Source organism: Phoxinus phoxinus, assembly GCF_949152265.1.
Source record: "Phoxinus phoxinus genome assembly, chromosome: 5".
In the NCBI taxonomy this organism is placed as follows: domain Eukaryota; kingdom Metazoa; phylum Chordata; class Actinopteri; order Cypriniformes; family Leuciscidae; genus Phoxinus; species Phoxinus phoxinus.
This window is the reverse complement of record NC_136880.1, coordinates 20,518,036-20,534,446: the sequence shown is the minus strand read 5'-3', so window position 1 is coordinate 20,534,446 and position 16,411 is coordinate 20,518,036. Positions and strand designations below refer to the sequence as shown.

The 16,411-nt window shown below is 37.4% G+C and overlaps 1 long non-coding RNA gene across 4 annotated transcripts in view; it reads right to left on the bottom strand.

The window, feature by feature from the left end:
* LOC306999459 overlaps nt 1-16,411 on the bottom strand; it is a 65,114-nt gene that overhangs the window by 17,155 nt on the left and 31,548 nt on the right. For 2 of the 4 annotated variants that reach the window (XR_013797857.1, XR_013797858.1), the window contains exon 5: nt 8,097-8,212. This is a non-coding gene — a long non-coding RNA (uncharacterized lncRNA). Of the gene's footprint in view, nt 1-7,034; nt 7,118-8,096; nt 8,213-13,223; nt 13,342-16,411 lie in introns of those variants that run through there. The other 2 variants (XR_013797859.1, XR_013797860.1) reach the window with 2 other exon arrangements.

Below are 16,411 nucleotides of genomic sequence, written 5' to 3'. Positions count from 1 at the left end.
TGTGGAAAAGCCCTGTGATTAAACAGCACTACAGAGATTACAATGAATGATTACAGTTTTATATTTGAGTGCTCTTTTCCAGTGGGATGAATTAAAATCAATAAATGCTCAATTGTGTCTGACAATACTTTTTTAGTTGGCAAAACAAAATGATACTGTTTAATAGATACCGTGATTTAAGAAAACAGATTAACTAGTATGAATGGTGTATAACATTGTTTAAATCAAATTTAGGCTCATAAGGCTGCATTTATTTGATAAAAAATACAGTAAAATATTTTTTAGAATAAAAATATTTAAAACAATTATATGAAATGCTGAATTTTGAGCTGCCATTACTCCAGTCTTTTCAAATAATTATCGTTGTTGAGATGTGCAGTTGCTGCTTAATATTGTTTTTTTTTCAATATTCTGATAAATAGAAAGTTCAGAAAAACAGCATTTATTTGAAATAGAAATCTTCAGTAACATTATAAATGTCTTAACTGTCACTTTTGATCAAATTTACTGCATAAATAATAAAATGTTTTGTTAAATAAGTGTACTTATTATTTATATGTAGGGCCTAATTATAATATTTAAATATTTACATTACTGTTCTTCTGACAATAACCTCTAACAGAAACTATGATTACATGGTGCATATGCTTGTAAATGTGTGTTTGGACCGAACAATTCAGGTAACGTGACTGAAGCAGAGTACAGTGTTGGTATAAACCTGTACTGTTAGTTTGATTTGAGAAGTTTGATGGCCTTTGAATTTAGTGAAAAATGCTTATCACACCACTCACGATGTGGCGGGGGATCTGTCCTTATTGACCCATACATCTACATCAGACCGGATCCTCGTCTGTAGTCATTACCTAATGTTGGTCCTCCAGAGGGCACGAGTCAGTCATCAGTGCATGTCAGGTGTTTTGCCCCGACACTGTCATTTGCCCCGGCCCCGTCTCTGACACATGTTGGCCCTGAGCCAGATAAAGCCGACCCTCTCGCACTCTAATGGGGCTGATCTGATAACCCTGTAAACCCTCCTCTAATATCCCTTCACCAACACACCAGTCCGATCGAAGCCTGTAAATTTGATCTCCATCTCGCCTGCCGCCGGGCGCAAGCCACGGCCTCTCCCCCTGCTTCTTGTTTCATAGTCCAGGCCTTCCTGACACATCCGTCAGGAACCCTGTTGAACTTTGACCTCTCCCACTTGGCCCTGTTATTGATTTCTTTCTTTTTTTCGCCACCTCATCGTGCTCAATCCGGATGAAAGGGGTAAAAGGGAGAATTAGTGAGTGAGACAGGAGGGACTCAGAGGATATGGAGCGATCGATGCCGAGTGATTTTGAGCTTACAGCAGCGGAAAAAAATGTAGACAGGTAGAAAAAGCTTGAGGCGTGACAGATAAGCATTAATAGAGCAGGACTTGGACAACTAAAACCAAAAAAGAGGGTTGGTTTTCTGAGCGTCAGTCTTTGGTTTGGTCAAAAGGTCAGTCTTTTCCACAACGAGCGGCTACGAAACCCTGTGAATAAACATGTTCAGCGGTGCCATACAGATCCCCAATTCCAAGGATGTTTTTTCATTAGTGAAAGATGAGGCTTTAGGTGGCACAAATCTCACATTGCTCTCCCTCAGTGTGCACTTGTTGGATCAAGGCCCGCCTCCGTCAGTCACGTGGCTCAATTGGTCATGGCACCTGCTCAGCTAAATAAAGTTTGTCATGGCCCGTTCACTGGCGCTTGGGAGAGCGCGGGCTCGCTTGGAAGCGTATGCTGGCGAAATGCACCGCACAAGCTGATTAGTGTCATATCGCACTTTCTCTGAGCCCATATTTACCGCCTCGCCACAGTGCCCGGACGACCTGCGGCACACGGAAGAGATGCTCCTGCTATGTGTGACGGGGGTTGTGGGCAGTCTGTTTGGCTTTTCTCTCACCTGATCTAAAGTGCTGAGCAGTGACACAGATATGGATAATAATTTTAAAGGATTTTTTTGATTAGTGATTTTTAGGGGCAACAGCATTTTAGGGCCTTACACACACACAACACTGTGCAAAAGACTTAGGCACGTTAGTATTTTTATCCTCCCATAATTTTTTTTTTGTTATATATTTTGCTCTAGTGTGTCAGTAGGAAATATCTTATATTTATTTGTATTTAATTAAGTCATTGTTTCCCAATCCACACTTATTGTTGTTTGCATAAGCCAATGAAATACACGACTAAGTATGACCATGTTTCTGAACTGACCAAATGGCCAATTCACAGAAAAACAGTGTTGAATGACCCTGTCTTGCACTAAGAATACCTGACCTCAGACCCTTATATCGTCCAAGAAATTTTGGACTTCAAATTCGGATTTTATAATTACAGAAGAGGAATGTGGAGGCACTGACCATGCAGTAAATGTTTTCAAACAGCATATGTGTGACATCCAATAAAGTGTAGTATCTGAACTCCATGAATATCCCAGAGAGCAGTCTAAAGCATGCTACATATGCTTAGCAGAGACCCTAATATCTCCAAATCCCTGACCGTGAACTGATAGAGCAGTTTTATGTATGGAGACATGCCTCCCTTCCTCATGATTCGTTCCATAAGCCAGTCCTCACACCTCTACACTCATCCCGACTGTGACTGGATTCTGCAATCTCACCCTCCCAGAGCTGTGGATTAATGGGCCCTGGATTTCCTCACACCTCACAGACGCGTCACTGGAGAAGAAACCCCCACTACACTCAATACCGATATCAAAAATTGCCCTCCTCCTATTGGCCCTCATTAGAGTGATCCAGAGACCAAATCCCTCAAGCTGTGAATGATAAAGAGCCTATAGCGTCGATCAGTTTTGAGTATATGAGTCCTGACAGAACGGGGGGATTCTCTCGCATGCTTAGGGCACTATCAGGCACGGCCCAAAACTGATCGTAATCCTCTTAGCTGTCAGCCTTATTAACCAATCGTTCCATTAGACATGAAAGAGGGGCACCAATGGGAGTAAATCTTTTCCATAGTGTACATTTTTTTGGGCTTCCATGGAATTATGACGATTGTCACAGTCCCTCAGAGAGACATTTGACATTAATTAATTTGGACTTTTGCTTAATCCTTAGATAAACTGATTTTTAATTAACATTTCTGCATGGATTTTGGTATTTCTGTCCAGTTACATCTGCCGGTTAATTAAATCTCACATTGTTTGCGACAGTATTTCCGCCTGCTATCATTTTTACAGCATGACTGTGAACTAAAGTGTGCAAATGTAACATGACAGCTGATTGTTTTAAGTGCCGTCTCCTCCCTCTCCCCTCCTCTGCTGCTCCCCACACTTGGCCACCCTCTCTAGGGGCAGATCAAGCCCAATCCCCCAGTTCCCTTCTAATTGATATTTATGTAATTGAGTCAGGTCTGGGATTCCCACTGAGAATTGGGTGTTCTCTGTGGCCCTCTGTCTCCAATGGCTTGAGAATCAAATAGATTTTAAAGCTGCAATTATAAAAGCCCCTGTGCCCAATTCAGAAACCCACAGTTTGCATTTGTGGAACTAAAAGGCAACTTTGAGAACTAATGGGGGTTATGGCTGATGTATTCTAGCTCACTCCCAGCAGACATAGGCTTTTGGCCTCTGAGACTGAGAGGTGGACGTGTCATATTTAGTTACTTATACATATAAATTCCTCCATGTTTTTCAAGCTTGGGACAATCGCATGCTCCCCATATATGTTCCCTTGGCTGGAGACAAAAATGTGGACTCGTAACTTGGATTTGACTCTGACAGTTCCAATTTTGAGGACTTAAGACTTGACTCTGCAAATACAACATTTAAGACTTAACTTTGAATTTATTGCCATTTGACTTTGAGCTAAAGACAAACTATAGTCTAGCTACACAATGTGCCTGATAAAATTCCCAGTCATAACTTATAAGATAAGATAATATTTGATAAGTTAGGGATGGCCCATTTTACCTGAAAATATATTTGTCTGGAGTGCATGATCTCAAAATGTGAATTGGTATATACCTTGAAAATAACATATATGAACTGTACTGAAATTTAAATATTATAGCAGGACCTTAAAGTTAACATAAGTAATAAAAAATCATTATGAATTATACGTTTAACAAAAAGTGGCCTGATTGAAGGTATAGCCGAGTACTTTTCATCCAATCAGAGTGAGGTAAAATAGACAGGTGTCCCAATCTCTTCAATGCAAATTAAGTATTTATTTGACATATCGGCTGTGAGGTAATTCAACTTTTTTTTATTTTTTTTTATTTTTATCAACATGCAGATGTAATTAACAGAACCTCCAACAATAGAAGAAAAAAAACGATCAGGACTTCAAATTTTTTCAATCAAGCATGTCATCATGCTTTTACGGGTACAAGGCCGTATTATCTAGAAAACTTTGTTTGCATCAGGATGAGTAAAGACAGCGTTCAACCAAAGAAAATGGAAAAAACATACTATTTACATGAGGAATGGGAGTGGGTTTTTGTGTGTGGCTGATTTGTGGTACAAACAACAGTAAAGGCTTTTTATAACTGGAGCCGCCCCAGCGGTAATTAGTTAGTAATAGTATTATTGTTTCATGTTTTAATAATCATTAAAACTGTATTTGATTATTGTGATTTGAAACACATGCAGTACTTTTCACCATTAAGCTATTTTTTTCACATAATATATAGTGGAAAACTTCAATTTCAGATTCTGCTTGAAGGTGGCTCTCCATGAGCAGGATTGGACCCCTGGGCTTAGGATAATCTTGATGGTAGAATATATATAATAATAATAGATTAAATATAAGTGGCCCACTTTACCTGTTATTCCACTTTACTTTAAATTGACTACTATGGATATAGTTTTTCAAGTTATTTTTATGTAGAAATTAGTCCCAACTTCATTGGAATCATGAACTTTGACAAATAAAACCCCCCTGTACCTAAAGTGGTGGTTCCATCATTACTTAAAACTTTAGACTTAACTAAAAACTATAGCGACTGATTGATGAGCTTAAATTATTTGTAATGCAAATTCAGAGTAGATGCCTCCTAGCTAAGTAGCTGTATAGTTATTGTCAATTGTCAGATGACTATTATAGTGTGATAGTCACTTCTCAACTGATTATCTCTGGGGAGAGGCTTTTAATTAGATTCTTAGATTAGATGAAGATGATTAGTAAAATCCCAGTCTGACATGTTCTAGTGAATGGGAGAAATAAAGGGTTAAATCCTGAGAGTAGCTGGGTTACACACTTACTCCCTCTGGGGAGATTTTATCATTAGACAAGATAAACACTGTGTTTTCCTGACTCAAAACTGTGATAATCCTAACAAATTCCCATGAATCTTGGGTATTAATGATGAATAAGTCTTAAATCCCGGTTTATCTGGCATGCTTTCCGAGGCTTTGGAAGGAATGCGCAAAATAGAGAAAGCCTCTTGCAAATGTGCTGAATTTGACTATTTTTTAAAAACCCAGATAAAGCTGTTTTTCCACAGCTGTTTGCTTTTAATCTGAGCTGTTAATTGCTATTGATTCAGCATGGACAAATCTTAAAATTGGGCAGTATTTTGAAGAGACTCAACATATATACAGTGATTACAATTTTGATTTGACTAATCCTAATATTCCACGTCACATCAATTCTAAAGGCATGTTCTCTCCAAGGCTGATAACTACAACAATAAAGTTTTAATAATCGTTCTAATTCTAAGAGAATAGGGAAGTCCACACCACAACTATAATAACAATGACACAGAGGAACGATATTGTTGGAATCACTTCCATAACATTTCTTTTCCAGCTGATAAACAATAATAACCACTGGATTAAGAACCTTTTGTGGAATGGAAAGGTTCCATGGATGTTGAAGTTCATCATGGAATCAGATACATATATAAATAACCTATATTTTTAAGATTGTATATTAGCATCCAAACCGACACTGTTATGTTTATTACATTTAAATTCTTAAATGTTTATTTTAATGCCCATGCTCTTTATTTTTTTAGGAACTGTTCTTTGAAAGGCTCCTTGGCAAATACAAAAAAAAAGTTATTCTATGGCATCACTGCGAAAACCCTCTTTTGGGAGTTTAGTAATTGTTTTTGTTAGTCAATTGTTGTTGGTGTGAACAGGCCTTATATGTGTTTAACTTTGTCACAAACTGCTTTGTGGAGAAAAAAAAAAGTGTCAATTCAGCATTCTGCAAATTACTGAAGTCAATGATCGAGGACAAGATCACAGAGACGGGTCAACTAAACTGAAAAACATATCTAAGCATCATATTTATATAAACTGATTAGCCTAATCAGAAAATCATTATTTGATGACTTTATAATCACTTCACGGTGGTCCATCACTATCTGTCAATCATGGAATCATGCTGTAAAAGCAGTTTTGTAGCTCTCTTCAAATCCGCCAGTGCGGATTCCTCATATACATCCTCTCAGCTCTAAACCAATGTAGTGTGTGTTGACTCGATTATTATCAAGACCATGTCAAATTGTGACACTTGCGCTTAAAATACTTCCAATGAACTTCACTGCAACGCCTCGCTGTCTGTGCGCTGTCAGACAAATGTGTACAGTACAGACGATCTCACACACTGAGGCACCACACATTAAAGGGTCCATCAAATTTCACAACCCCTTGAAAAATTCCCCTGTACCTGGAAAATAATAAGTACAGTGGCTCTCTGTGTACTCTGGGTCAGTCTTGAAGGTTGAGGTGCAGATAAAGTTCAGCCTTTTGCCTTGTTTCAATAAATATATACTGTATGTCTTTATTTTTTATCTGAAATGTGTGCATTACTTATTAACTGTATTGTGTATATAGTTACTTTTTTAACCAAAATCTGTTTTGTATATTGTTGCAGTTATAACAAAAACCATATACAGGTCATATGTATATATATATATATAAATAAGCTTGATGGATGGATGTAAAAGGCCATTATTATGTTCTATTAAAAAGTCTTGATTTAGTTTTTAGGGTTTAGGTTTTCATACTTGAATGTTAAAAAAAACACACACCTTATTTTACATTATTGCAGCACCTCTTATCCAGTCTGTCAGTATCACTCTGTTTAGTTCCGGTCTCTATGAAGCCTGTCCTTCTGAAAAGTGCAATGTGCTCTGATTGGTTTTCCTGAAACAGTGTGTTATGATTGGTCAACCGCTTCAAGCATGTTTCTGTTACCATACTACTATATTTATATTAACTTTTTCTGCGATATGAATAAATACAGGAATGTTCAGCAGATGAATGGATAACTATATTAGGATAATCATTCTAAAAGAAGTGGGGTGATTTTTGTTGGGGAAAGCAAATAAAAAAATGTTTTGCTCCTGAATACTTTTTTTAAGTGCAAACCAATCATTTTAGGCCTGAATGATATATATTTTTTTTTCAATAAATTTTTATCAAAGGATATATAAACAAAATAAGAAATTTATTGTAATATTGTAACTCTTGTACTGTCAAAAAAATCAAGTATTTAATAAAAAAATATTTGATGTATAGTTCATCTAAAATTACAACACTAATATTTATGTCTTCATGGAGATTTTATTTTGACGGGGTTGCCGGCAATTTGACGAATGCGCTGCCGGTTTCAGTGTGAAACTCTTCACTTTATCAGTAGTGCATATTTAATTAATTCGCAGTCTGTGCGATTTAGTACATTAAGCACTGATCTATTTAATGTCATTATATAGATCAGTGGCATTAAGCCATATTGCGATTTCGATTTTATTCCGATGTATCGTGCAGCCCTAATAAGCGTTTAAATTAAGGGCAAAATAACGCTTTGGTTCAATACGGTAACAGAATATCACAAAGCAAATTAAGTTCTGTTCACCTTCATCACAAAATTGTTTCAAGTTTATTCAGTGGCCAAGAAGTGAACCTGTAGCGGTCAAGAAGTGAACCTGTAGCGGTCAAGAAGTGAACCTGTAGCGGTCAAGATGAGGTCTCTTGGCGTCTTAGCACCCATTGCGTTATCCTCAAGCTCAGCGGTGTGTTAGATTGAAGGAATTTGTATATGAGTGTGATGCATGTGTCTGCACACTGTGTGTGTCAGACATGAGGCTCACCATGTTTATCTTGCAGGATCTTCAGTACTCGCTGAGGGAAGCTGTCATCGGGTGCTGCTGGAAGTATAGGGGGGCGCGTCTCGGTTTTCTCCTGTTAAGCTCTCCTGCACGGCAGTCTGGGAATGACAGGACTGTGTCAGTGTTAATATTTACCTGTTCGGAAGAGCTGAGAGACTCTCACCTTCTCTCTCATTCTCACACCTTTCTCACCTCATTCAGATGAACTGTTTGTTGTTATCACAAGCAACTATATATGGAAGCCCTGGGCACTCCTGTGAATTGTTCTCCGGGTATATTGCATGTTATATGTAAAGATACAGTTCATTAAGTACATATTGACCTTTTGTTACATGGCTCAATAGGAGGACACACTATGTGGGGGTAAGTTGTCACAATGGAACCTGTCAATAAACAGTATAGCTGTATATACTTTATAGCAGTAGCTCTCAACCAGAGGGACAGGGCCCACTGGAGCCTAAATTATTTTAAAATAAGTAAAAAAACAGACTTATAGTTTTAGACATTAAAAAAATATTTCACAATAATTGTATTTTATGTCAAAGAGGATAAGTAGATGCACTAATACTCAAATTTGCTAATTTAGAAATAAATATGTAACCTTTATTTCAAAGTCAAGTTGAGAGCTATTGAGAAGACCCAAGAAGCCATATAGATTTGCTCTGACTGATGGGCAAAGACAAAAACATTTGAACATAATTACAACGATAAGTGATCGTGAACAGGTAATTTATGTGATTACTGGACTGTGACTAATTGATTATGGATTCAAGAGTCCGTTAATGATTTTATTACTTCAAATGGTTCCCAGACTGCTATTAAGGGAGACCGGGGCTAGTTGTCACAATGAAAGGATGTTTCTCAGTAACTGCATCTCAAGGATGAGGTTTTTAAAAAATATTTTTTACACACATTTTTTACCTGCCAAAATATTTTAAAGCTAGGCATAGCTAGAAAAGGGTAGTTTTTGTTGGATTTTATGTCCACATGAAACAATACTGCATATTACACCTTTCTAAAGCACAGGCAAATTCCCTTGTACCCAATTCAGTTTTCTTGGTAACCGAAGAGTTGATGGACACCATTGACTCCCATAGTATGTCCCATAGTCCCTCAACTGTTTGGTTACTGACATTCTTTAAAATATCTTCTTTTGTGCTCAGCAGGAGAATGAAACTCATACAGGTTTGGAAGAATTTAAGGGTGAGTAAATGATGACAGAATTTTCTTTTTTAGGTGACCTATCCCTTTAAGGAGGAAGAAGGACACACTGATCTGAATTGGGCTGATTACTTTTACTCACTATGGCTTTTTTTCATTTTCTGAGACCTGCCATGCAATACAGTGGCTGAGATTTGAACTCCTCCCTGTCCCTTTTTGAGGAGAGAGGGATTCCCTGGGCTAGTGCTGAAAAGAGATTAAGGATGCTGTTGAGCGTTAAGCTCTTTAAAGAGGTATCGCCATGCTGTTCGGGCTCCAGCACGCTGGGTCACTGACCATGAACCCCATGGACTCCCAGCATGCACTGCAAAACCCACATTGAGTTCATGAACCAGAGCTGCACACCTTAGATGAGAAGGATTTTTAAAAACTACACAACGAGACCAGAATATTACAAACATTGCCCCCAATATATAATTGGTTATTTTTAAGTTTACACCTAAACAAAAATGATTCGTTAGTTATATGGGAGATCTTATCAATCACACAATCACAGGAAAAAGCATGCAGGTATTAATAATACATTATTATTATTAGTATATTAGTAAACAATAATTATTAATATTAATAATTAAAATAATAATAATAACTGATCTAAATGCGAATATAAAGCTAACACTACAGTAATAACACTATAATTTAGCCTATTGTTAAAATATTATTGTAGTGTTAGCTAAAATAGGGTACTTAAATCACTATGAAAATACATATGTTCTATTAGATAATACAAACGAACTAAAAAATGAAATAATATTCTCCTCTATTTCTATTTTATTGTGGAATAATCTAATAATTTATATCATTTTATTTTATTATTAACATTATTTTAAATTTAACATTGAGGCATCATTTTTATTGACATTATCCGTGACCACATCTTTAATGTCATCAGCGCAATAAAATAATAATATCGCTCGCCTACAAAAACAGCATAGCTATAGACAATTTAGCACAATGATGACTTGGTTAATCAATCGAATTTTTTTGCTCAGCTAAGCCAGCACTTAAAAAAAGAGAAAAGAACCTTATCTAGTCAATTCAAAGGCCTGTTCCCATACAGAGAGGATAACAGAGAGAGTCCTGGGAATATCAGTGGCTGCCAATTGCAGTAATGGCCCCTAATTCCAAATTAATTCAGTCTAAATGAACTGTCAGGAGAAGATTGATCTGTTGTAAAGGCTGTCTTGATGAGGAGTGTCTTGGGAAAGGGTGATTAGCCGCGGAGGGCTGGCTCAAGCCGGGACTGCCTGAGGCCGGAGCGCCGGTGGAGGGGTGGATGCTGAGGAGCAGCTGCATGGATGGAGGAGGGAATGTTTCGGGGGAACCGGCGGAAGAATCAGAATCCTCGCGGTTTCAGAGACACTGATTTACTGACACTGGAATTTGTCAAGTGCGTCCATGCTACGTTAAATGCGTATCTGTCTGAACTCTCTCATTATTAATATCTTTTCAATAGGATTAACTTTGTATTGGTTCGGGTAATAATGGTTGATTACATGCATCAGCTGAGCCTCTTAAGAATGACTGAATCTCCTCATGTCCATTATTCAGTCCACTGTGCCGTTTATGACATCTTCACGTCTTCATGTAGCATCCCTGCATTCATCGTAAAACGTCCAACCACAGGAGCGATGCACTCTGTTTTTGTGCCCTTTTATAAGCTTGACACGAGTCCAGTTCAGGCACAGATTCAACCTTCACGGTCAATGCTTGACCTTTTCCTGTAGAGCAGACCATTTGTCTCTTTGTGAATGAATGATGACGTTTTGTCCTGACATCACTCCCAATCAAAGTTAAGTTTGAGTAGCACTTCATAAGATGATCTCATAACTTAGGAAAGTCTCCACAGTTAGTGGCTTTCACGTTTAACCATGACTTCCTTCTGAGATCAAACCATTTTGAGATTGAGGAATATTTTAATCAATCTAAAAAATGAACAGACATAGACTCATATTCAATTAACAACAAAATGATGAATGCTGCAATAACTATTTCAGTGCGCAAAAAAATAGTTTGCTCCCCTCCCAAAAAAAAAGAGCAATTCACGCTCTAAACTGATTCCACAGCATTTTATTTATTAGGTAATCATAATTTTTTGATCCTTGATCCATAGGGTCAGGCCTCTTCCCAATCCTAAACTCAGGGATGGGTCGTTATGGTTACTATACCACTGAATTCCTCCGAGCATAATTATGTTAATCTACACAGCAGGTTGAGCTCCAGTGCTGACACCAGAACTTTAAACCCCACCAGCTTGAAAGAGGCCAGCCTATAAGGTACTGTTTGATGTTCAAATCAATCTCTTTCAAAGTCTATATTAACGGCGTGCCTTAAAGAATTGGACACACTCCCAAGTACTGCAATGGCATTAGATCTACTGTCATTAATTTGGCCAGGCCCTTGGAAAAATATGAGAAGCCTCTCAAAAGCCAAAATAGTTAACCTTATTAAGGCATCCATTTATTTAGAGCGTCTGCTATATTTATTTATTTATAGGCCCAGAGTGGAATTTTCTGCTTTGTGAATAAATATAGGCCATAAAAATATTTTCAGAACTGAGCTTTATGCTGAAAAACTCCTTATGATGCAAAAGAGGAAAAAATTATGGTCATCATAGGAATGTGCATAAATAAATATCGTTTTAATGGAACGGATATAGGCATTTGAGGACCTGGCCGCTACAAATTGTCCTGAAGTGCTATTATTTCCATGCAAATAACTCTAAGCGTTCACATCCGCTGTTGTTTTTTAGCGACTGATGGACTAGTGAAAATATTTTCTATTTTAAAATGTTTACCTTTCAATTGCATTATAAAACTGGCAGAAGTGTAGTGATGTAGATTGTACTATGACTCCAGCTTTGGCATCTGTGTGTGTATAGCGTATTTTTCTCACTCTCACTGGTAATCTCTATAAACTCCCCTTTTAAACACAACACGTAGAAGATTAGTGTGATCACGGCTCAGAGAAACATGTTTTGGGGTGAGATGTTGACCACCACTGACCAACTCGTTTTCTTATGTCCATCTGGACATATGTTGTTGGAAATTGATCTCTGTTTGCTTGTTTTAGTATTTGACAGCACTGTACCATACTAATCCTCACCAGAAAAACACATTTGTTTTTAATAAACAGAGATATTTACTTGTCTGTTTTATGAATATACAGTTTGTGTCTTGGACGGTCTTGAATTCATGAAACAGAACAGAACATTTTAGGATTGTCCAGACGATCCGATGTTCTTGCTTCCATTGAAGCACAAGACTTCGTGTTAGTAAAACTGCAAAAGGGACACAAATACGTTTTTAATTTTTTCTAATATTGTAATCATGGCTTGATATTAACACCCGCCAAATGCAGGTGGATTTCAGTGGTGGCGTGTAACAGTCACTCTTACTAGCCACTCTGGCGGGTCGAATTCTACATAAATTTTTAAATTGTACACTCTTAAGAAAAATAGTTCTAAACAATACCAAATTAGGGTTCTTGGCTTGTAACAAGAGCAGAACCCTTTTTGGTGCTAAATAGAACCCTTTTTATAAGGTTCCATAAAGAACCATGCTTTGTTTGAAAGTGCTATATGGTGGTATAAATAACCTGTTCAACAATATTTATTTTCAATATTAGTATCTTCATATTATTAATATTACTATTATTTTTTATAAATAATTTAATAATATAGTTTTTTTTAGTCCTCTATCTGCTAATCTAATATCTTGTTGACTCTTTTTAGGTTTTAAAAAAACAGCATGTTGTGTCAATTACTTGAGGTACATTTATTTTGTATTGACATGGCAGGTTATAGCAAAAATGATCTAACAACAGTTGTTAGCTGAATACATTAATAAATAACTATTGACATTGAACACGATATAGATGTAATGAAGACCAAGTTGCAGTGAAATATCTTCACAATCCCTATGATGTCTTTACGTCCTTCATTATGTGTGTATTCTGAGTGGCAGCTTCACTCTGCAGACGATGAGGTTATGATACGTGACAGCATCTGAAATACACAATCGAGTTTAGAGTTACATTGTGTCTCTTCCATTTGATTATGTAAAAACAATTATGTTCATGAAGGCCAAAATTATCGAAAATGGACAGTATGAGCCCTTAATACCATGTTAAAAGGAAAAAGTGATATAAAGTCATGGGATAGCTTTAATGTTTTTTTGTGTGTTTAGGCATAAAGTCATAATAAATAAAAAAATCAAACAATATGGATCATAAATTCCATATCTCTGTCACTTAATTTGTGGAGAAGATGAGTAACTTTATCATTAACTGAACAGAGCTACTCACACATGTTCTGTTAAACTAAAAAGAGACAAAGACATGATTGTTAGGAAATAATTGTTACCATTTTTAAAGTAATAATTTATAAACATTTTAAGAAAGAATCATTTACCTGTTGAGAGTATGTTGACAGTCTGTGTAGTTGTATAGCTGAGCTCCAGAAAATCAGTAATGAGGAGGCTTTGACAGTTACAGATTTGAAAAACAAAAAGGCGGCAATAAAGAACCCTAAACTCTAACATAAAGAACCATTTCAGCATATAAAGGGTTCTTCAGGACGATACAGTTCTAAATAGAACTGTTACTACGTGTAAAGAATCTTTAAATAACCATCTTTTTTTAGAGTGTAATCTTTTAAAAAGGCATCTGAAATAATAAACTACGGTAAGTGCAATGTAGTGTTCTCAAAATTACGATACATATCGATACTGAAATATCTAAACACTTCCAATACTCATTTTCAGCAGAATAGACATACGATACCAGCTGTGCTTTCTTGATGATCTCTCAGACAGCAAGTTGACACACAAACCCGCCTCCCCTCACTCACTCCTTTCATTTGCTCCGGATGAACATTGTTGGTGCTACAGGGCTTGAATTTCGGTGTGGGATTGCGCATAATTTTACTCATTCAAGCAGATTTTATGATCACACCCAAAGTCACATTAAGCCGCCTCTCAGTATTAAATTGAGTTCTGTTTCGCTGCTTATAGCGCTTATACACACAAAAATAATGTCTAAATGCCGGTCTTGTATTCACGTAAACACAGTCAGTTATGTTTTAAGTGAACATAAACAGTTGAGAAAGAAAACGCACGTGTAACTATAAATGGTACTGTACATAAAGGTCTTAAAGTGACAGCAGCCTAATATACATGCTGCCAAATTATGAGATAATATTGAAAATATCTATATAGCAGTTTTTCCCCCATGGTATCGATGTCAAAAGTGCCCAGTGAAAATGCTGAGAGGCTAGTAACTTTGGAAAACCACTAGCCACGGTGGCTGGTGAGCAAAAAAAGTTCATGTCAAGCCCTGATTGTAACACAGACCATATAATTTGTAATGAATTATTATTAAAGGATTGAGGAAAACATTTTCACTAATCTCAGATTGTTAAACCCAATTGTTCTTTTTTGGGTGAAACCAAAAAAATGAATAATACTATTTTTATGGCCTGTTTAAAACATCCCCCATTTTACTTACACTGCCGAGTCATTATCATGTAGTTCATTAGTTATTAGCATCAGCTCAGCGAGCCAGTGCTGGTGTAAGGGACCTGTGCATCCTAAGAGAATCTGCTCTGTCTCTATTTAATCTGGCTGCCTGGCTGGCTGTAAAGTAACTTTGGACCCTTGATACACCTCAGGACATATGGTGTCCAATGTCTCATTTCCCTGATGTACCTCCTTGCCGTTTGACATCGCAGAGATTTGACGTCGATGAGATCATTAGCAACTTTACTCCCCCAGTCGCCCGGGGCTATAAGCAGATAGACGGCACAATCTCTATGGATTCCCCTCATTTCAGCCCGACGCTGTCCTCGTCCTTCTTCCAGTGTCATCCTCTCTCCATCTCCATCTCTTCCCCCCCTCCTCCTCCTCTCATGAGTGGAGTCATTTCCATCCTTAAAAGAAAACTTATTTCAACCCTCATCCTCCGTTGCCCTCTCTCTGTGATCAATATCGGAGCGGCGAAGTCGACGCGCACCTCTGCAGATTAGATTATCGATAGCATTTAAATACTCCTCATGGCCTCAGAATGGATACTCATTACTTAGTAATGTTTTGGTCTCGCCAAGTCAGATATAACGGGTTGGGATGCACTCAATGTACAAATTATTTTGGAGTATGTTTGGAGTTGAATACTATTTAAGTCTTTCTGTCTCAAAATTGTACATGTCACTCAATGTGTTATTTCATTGCAATTAATTTATGAAATTTACTAGGGAAAATTTAAGTTGCCACAATACCACCACCAAAAATACCAAAAACACTAATTTCTCTGATTTCAAACATGACATCATCAAATCTTATAATGTGAGCATTCTCATTTACTTCCCTGATTGTCTGTCAAAGTTATAATGAGTACACTATTAATTATTAGCTTTTGGCGCACATAAAATGTTATAAATCGAAACGGTGTAAGACAATAGGTGCTGAAAAATTAAACTCGAGACGCCTCTGTGCTTAATACATCTCATCATTAGGAGAAAAAGCAACGTTCGTTGAGAAACGCATCAAATGAGCCGTGACTTCCCGACACCCGAAGCCATAATCCAATTTATATTTCGATTCTGCAAAGCGGCAATGTGATCATTCCATCTTGTTGTGCCACTGAGCCTAATTTCCTCTACTTGATGAACATACTGAAATATATGATGCCTTGTGATTAAAACTCAGGAACTTTTCATATTTATTATATTCTGGGAAGTCTTGACTTTGGATCTGTTGTCACATGCTGAATCTTTTTCTCTTCAAACATTGGAGGCCTGGCCCTCTCACTGTAAAATCACCTGAACTTGGGTTTACCTAATATGTAAAGTGGGCCAGGGCTTAGAGAGCCATGATGCGATTTTGAGGAGTGCCGTCGTTTTGGAAGAGGACTCTTAGAGATCTGAAGCGCCTCCCTCCCTCTTTCTCCTGCTCTGGAGGTTTAGAGACCCAGTGCAATCTCGTTCCAAATCCCCCTGATTTCATGACTCTCAGCAAGTAAGGAGCGGGCTTGTGGAAGGGGTTGTCTGGCGGTGGGTCGACTTTAGGGTGGTGTGCCTTCTC